Source organism: Rhincodon typus, chromosome 14 (genome assembly GCF_021869965.1).
Source record: "Rhincodon typus isolate 14 chromosome 14, sRhiTyp1.1, whole genome shotgun sequence".
Classification (NCBI taxonomy): Eukaryota; Metazoa; Chordata; class Chondrichthyes; order Orectolobiformes; family Rhincodontidae; genus Rhincodon; species Rhincodon typus.
Window position 1 is genome coordinate 15,342,590 of NC_063345.1, and position 6,000 is coordinate 15,348,589.

General features: G+C 38.5%; 1 protein-coding gene across 6 annotated transcripts in view; it reads right to left on the reverse strand.

Annotated features, from left to right (window-relative positions):
- Window positions 1-6,000, reverse strand: part of LOC109915720 (androgen receptor-like) — a 416,431-nt gene that overhangs the window by 286,537 nt on the left and 123,894 nt on the right. The window lies entirely within an intron of this gene.

Genomic DNA, 6,000 nt, shown 5'->3' on the forward strand with positions numbered 1-6,000 from the left:
AAAATAAAAAAGGCAATAAGTAAAACATGTTAAAAATTATAATAAAAAAAATCAATGTTTGTAATCAAGAAAAGTGAATGGCGAGTAAGTCAGCTCCGAGATAGTTGCTTGAGTAGCAAGTTGGTTCAACCAGAACTGAAGCTACATGTGGAAGGAAAAACCCCGGTGCAGAAATGATACCTCAACTTCACAGATCTCTGGGAAGAATGCAGACCAACTCAGCCATGACACTTATGAGGACAAAGTCACACAAGCTTGTAATATTAGTTGAGATATGTAATAATCACACCTTTTGAATCTGTTCACTTGTTAGTGATATAAGGTTTTAATATTAAAACAATTTCTCCAGTTGTTGTAATTGTTGTATGTATACCGATGCCAATTACTATCAGCACGTAGTTACAACCAATTCCTTTCCTTGACAGGGTCTAAGAATCTACTTAAATCACGCTGGTAGAGGAAAGCCACTAATGAGTCTTAACAAGAAGAGACTCTCATCTTAAACGAAATGTAGTTTATTGCTTGATAACACGCAGGTACAAATTACATTGGCAAGTTAGACACTGTTACTAAGACCGAGGGGATGTGAAATAACATGTTTGTCCTTTGAGATCCTAAGATCTTCTGCCTTTCCCTATAACCTAATTAGTTTGAGTGGATTTTAAGACAGTTTCCATCACGAATGTTTTCAAAACAATTACCTCATATAATATCACTTCTAAAGCACCAAAACATGATCTGGTAATCTATAGTCTCATGGATTTCCTTCATAGATGGGTTCTCTTTGAAATATGTATGTTTTTTGTAGTGTCCCGGATTCAGTCCCAGGCAATTTCCTCTTGACAATATCCTGGATCTGTGGGTCAGGTAATTTCTCTTGACCATGTCCTGAATCTGTGGATATTGGTCATTCCACCTCTGCTTTGGCTCCCACACAGTCTTAAGACGTCCATCCTCAAACTTTTTAAAGCAAATCTTTATTCCTAATCCGCAGATACATGTGTGTTGAAAGTGGTAAACTCTTTACTCCAACTTGTAGAATAGGTCTTCATTTTCTCTCTGGATGTCTTAATGATGAAGCCAACATATTTACATTTTCAGTCATGCTACTTGAGGATTGCAGCTGGCTTCACTCTGACATTAATATTTGTGATGGATTTTTATCTGACATCAAATTTGTTATGACAATTTGTTCATCAGATTGTTTTGATGCCTGAACAAATTCAGTTAAAGACAGCTCATTGAGCTTATTCTTCTTCTCCTTATTTGTATTTTCTTGTAAATACTGCAGGTTTATGTCAGCTGAATTTTTTTCCAGCAATGATAGGACTAATGCTGATGCTGTTCTGACAAACTTATGTAATCACAGGTTTCACAATGAGTTATGAGATCTTCAATCCATCTTGAGATCTGATTGAACTCTTGCTGGAAAGTGGCATCCTCTAATTGTCCCTTGTGTATCCCATCCAGGACAATTTCCCAAAGAGAAGCTAGAATAATGAGTCTTCTGTCATACATGTAAATCATCTATGATCTTAGAATGCCATCTGTTCTCAAATTATGTGTTCTCAGCCAACCCACTGAACTTATGATGTGACCATCTTTCAGCACAATACTGGTAAACGGAAACACATTCGCAGTCAGTCATTTGTTACTGTCAAATTTGTGAAGCTAGTTTGACTTGCTGGTCACTGGTTCTTCTTGGCCATATAAAACACTTTTTTTTTTGTTATTACAGTTAATTTCCAAATAAAATGTTCTTTCCTTTTGGGTTCTTCCATGAGTCTGTGAAGTTGAATTAAATCTTTTACTGGTTGGCCCTTCACCAACTGTTTGATAGCAATTTGTTCCTGGACCAGTTATTCTCTAGTTGGATTGTCTTTGTTTGGATCTGTTTGCTGTCGATACTGATTAGTTAAATAAAAACCCAAAGAACTGCGGATGCTGTAAATCAGAAACAAAAACAGAAAGTGCTGAAAAAGCTGAGCAGGTGTGGTAACTTCTGTGAAGAGAAATCAGAGTTAACCTTGGTGACCCTTCCTCAGAACTGATGGTAGCTAGGAAAATGTTGGTTTATATGCAGAAGATAGGGTGGGGGGAAGGGGTAAAGAGTAAATGATAGGTGGGGATAGAGCACAGGGAGAGAGGAACAGTTGGACAGACAAAGGAGTACAAGACAATCTGGCTGGGAAGGTGAATAGCTGTTAATGGCGACTGTTAATGACTAACAATGGGGTGTATATAATAGCAGACTGTGATAACCAGGCCTGGTGTGCTGGGGTGAGAGCTAGGACAAAGGAGAGTGCAAGCCCACCACTACTCTCCTAACACCTAACTTGTCTTTTAACTCCTGTCATTTTCTTCAGGTCAGGGGGTGGCCATGGGTACCTGAAAACATTGTATTCAAAATACTGCTCCTATTGGATAACTGCCTAGGTCATTCAAGCAGCCTTGAAGATGTCACTAAAATTGTGAAGGTGCTTTTCTTGTCAGCCAACACAACTTCATTGATTCCGCACATTGATGCGGGAGAATTAGCAACATTCGTGACTCATGACCGCTATATTCTCCTAATTCATCAGTGCAACAGATGGCAAGAATGCGCCATCAGTCAGGAAATTTATCAATGCCTCCAACATTCTCAAGACCTTCAACAATATCAGTGCGGAACGAATTGACATGACATGCTTGAACACTTGTGGTAGAGATTGTAGCCCAAGTGTGATAATAGCCAGAAAGATCAATGACCCCATTCCTGAGTTTCAGCATGAAATCATAATCTTAGTAACACAGACTAGCTTTGAAGTAGGTGCAATTTGACTGGTAGAACTGCTTGCATCCCATGAAGAGGAATTGTCCAATGAGGTCCTAAAGGAACCAATTGGACGCAATGGACTAGTGGTATTATCACTGGACTGTTAACCCAAAGACCCAGAAAATGTTATGGGGACCCAGGTTTGAATCCCACTACGGCAGATGGTGGAATTTGAATTCAATAAATATCTGGAATTAAAAGTTGAACGATGACTATGAATCCATTGCCTACTGTCGGAAAAACCCATTTGGTTCACTAACGTCCCTCAGGGAAAGAAACTGATAGATTTATTGTCATGTGTACTCAAGCACAATGAAAAGCTTTGTGTACCAGCGGTACAGGCAGATCATAGTAAGCAAGGATGTACAGATCAAAATGACTTAGACAGAGGCATACAGATTACATTGCACACGGCACGTGCTAGGCAAGATCAACATTAGCAAGATCAGCATTATTTGAGGTTAGACAGTCCATTCATCAGTCTAATAACAGCTGGGAAGAAGCTGTTCCTGAACCTGCTGGTGCGTTGTTCAGGCTTCTGTATATTCTGCTTGACGGAAGAGGCTGTAGGAGATCATTACCGGGGTGCGATGGGTCTTTGATGATGTTGGCAGCCTTTCCGTGACAGCTTACCTGGTCTGGCCTACATGTGAATCCAAGCTCACAGCAATGCAGTTGACTCTTAATTGCTCTCTGGACAAGTAAAGATGGGCAATAAATGTTCCCTGGCCAGTGATGCCCTCATCTCGTGAACAAATAAAGAAGACAAAAAACGCTTATCAGTCAATAAGCTGAAGAGGAAAACTCCTAAAACACCAAAATCCACTTGAGTTTAGACAAAGAAACTGTTTGCAAGAACATCTTAACTCATGGATGAAGTTATGGAAACCTGTCTACATGTGATAGAGTCCGCAGATTGTACAACGAACCTAACAGCCATCTGTTATCTATCAGCCAGAGCAGAAGCAAGTCATCCATGACTTGGAAGGGCTGCTTTAGAGAGTCTAGTGAGTGTTGTCTGGTTTGAATTTATAAAGTATGTTTGTTATATTCAGTTATTTATTTCACTCTGCAAGTTATTTCAGCTAAAGAAGTATAGTGTTGCACATATACACAGTACTTCAATTTTTACATTGATTTTTACAGAGAAAAACTGTCCTCAGGAACCTAAACCTGATTTTAAAATTGACTCATATGGAAAACCATGCTTTACATTAAGCTGTGATTTTCAGGAATGCAACTGTAAATGAGGAAATTCTGCAGTTTATTGCATGATGTAAGCTAGACATTGAGAAGAGCTAGAATAATATGTCTGTGCATTTTGAGATCTTAAGATTGTCTGTCTTTCCCTATCCAAGTAGTTATGACATCACAAGACTGAGTTGAGCTTAATGCAGTCTTCAAAATTAACCCTTTCTGAATCTTTACTTGATAAAACAATGTCAAATTCGGATCACTATTAAAATATCTTGCAAAATCATTTGTGAATCTTCAAAATGCTTTCTAGAAATCTTCTAAGAAACACAAACTCCCTCAATTCTTGAAAATCTTGCAATGAGGTCAAAGAGAACACCAATTTGGATTCCAGAACGAGAACCATCCTTCTCTTCAATAGGAATGTTGCTACTTAGATTGGAAAATGTTTTTCTTTAACATTGGTCTTATGACCACCCCATTCCCATTAAACAATGGAATAATATCGAGGTAAAATCAGCCTCATGGTCTCCGCTATAATTGCTAATTTTGGTAGGGCATGACACATTATCACAACACTGTGATTTAATATATTATTTGTGAAAAACACATTTGGGAAGCAATTTTAGCATTTATCCAATGTTGCTTAATCTTAACAATAAATCAACATGTTTCTAGTTTGCTCTTATTTCACTCACATCTGCACCTGAAACTTGATATGCAACAGGTAACTGCCAAGAAATTATATTGAAGTTAGAAGTGAAATAATGAAAAGAAAGAATGAATTGAAAGAATTATATATCACCTCATAGGTCATGATTGATCAGGATGCATTGAACATATATAAATATATGATTGGTCCATGTGTACTTGCATTTTGAGTGAAGTTAGCCCAATTGTGTTAAGCTTGTCTTCAGTGTACTCGGCTCCCTCCACAGGGATGAACAGAGATGTACAGGGAACCATAACTTCCATGGATTGGGTTATATAAAATGCACCTAGGGTTCTTGTGGTGTAGCGGTAAAACCATTCCTCTAAGGTTCAAGTTCCACATTCTCCAGAGGTGTATGACAACATCTCTGAACAGGTTGGTAAGAAAATATCCATCAAGTAAAGCTGGACTATTGTTAGAACCTTCAATGATTCTTAATAATTTTAATTTTACTCTATTATTGTTTTCTGGTTTGGAGCAGTCAACTGTGAGATGAGTGCTGTAAGGTGACATTTAGAATAACACAGAAGTAGACCAGTCAGCTCCTTGAGTCTAAACTACCATTCAATGAGATCATGGCTGATCTGTGGCCTAACTCCGGAAATCTGGTGGAGGCAGGTTCAATTCAGGGATTCAAGAGACCAATGAATGATTATCTGGATAGAAATGGTGTGCAGGATATGGGGGAATAGGCAAGAGGATAGAAATAGAACCAGTACAGGCGGGACGGGCCAAATGACTCCTTCTGCACGATAACAGTTCTGTAGTTTAATTTCTTTGTGAATCAGCTGATTTCACTTCAACTAGATGTTCTAACAAGCATCAATTTTACTGCATCCAGGGTGAAACAACTAGCCGTTGTTATCTGGTAACTCAGCTGCTTCTACTGATTGTGTGACGTGAGCTTTTGTAAGGACAGACTTGAAAACTCTACTATGATGTGCATAGAAATATCCCAACAAATGTATGCCAAGAAACCAGCTGGCTCCAAAATATCCTTGCATAACTCTGCTTTAAGGAACTGTTAGGGATTTTTCCACCAAGTTTTAAGTCTTATAGTGAATGATAAGTATTAACCAGTTTGGATCAACTTTTAAGATTACATTTGAATCCTTCTTCAAGATATCCACAAGATACTGACTGTTAAAAACCAAAAGAACTGCGGATGCTGTAAATCAGGAACAAAAACAAAGTTGCTGGAAAAACTCAGCAGGTCTGGCAGCATCTGTGAAGGAAAAAACAGAGTTAATGTTTCGGGTCCGATGACCCTTCCTCAGAA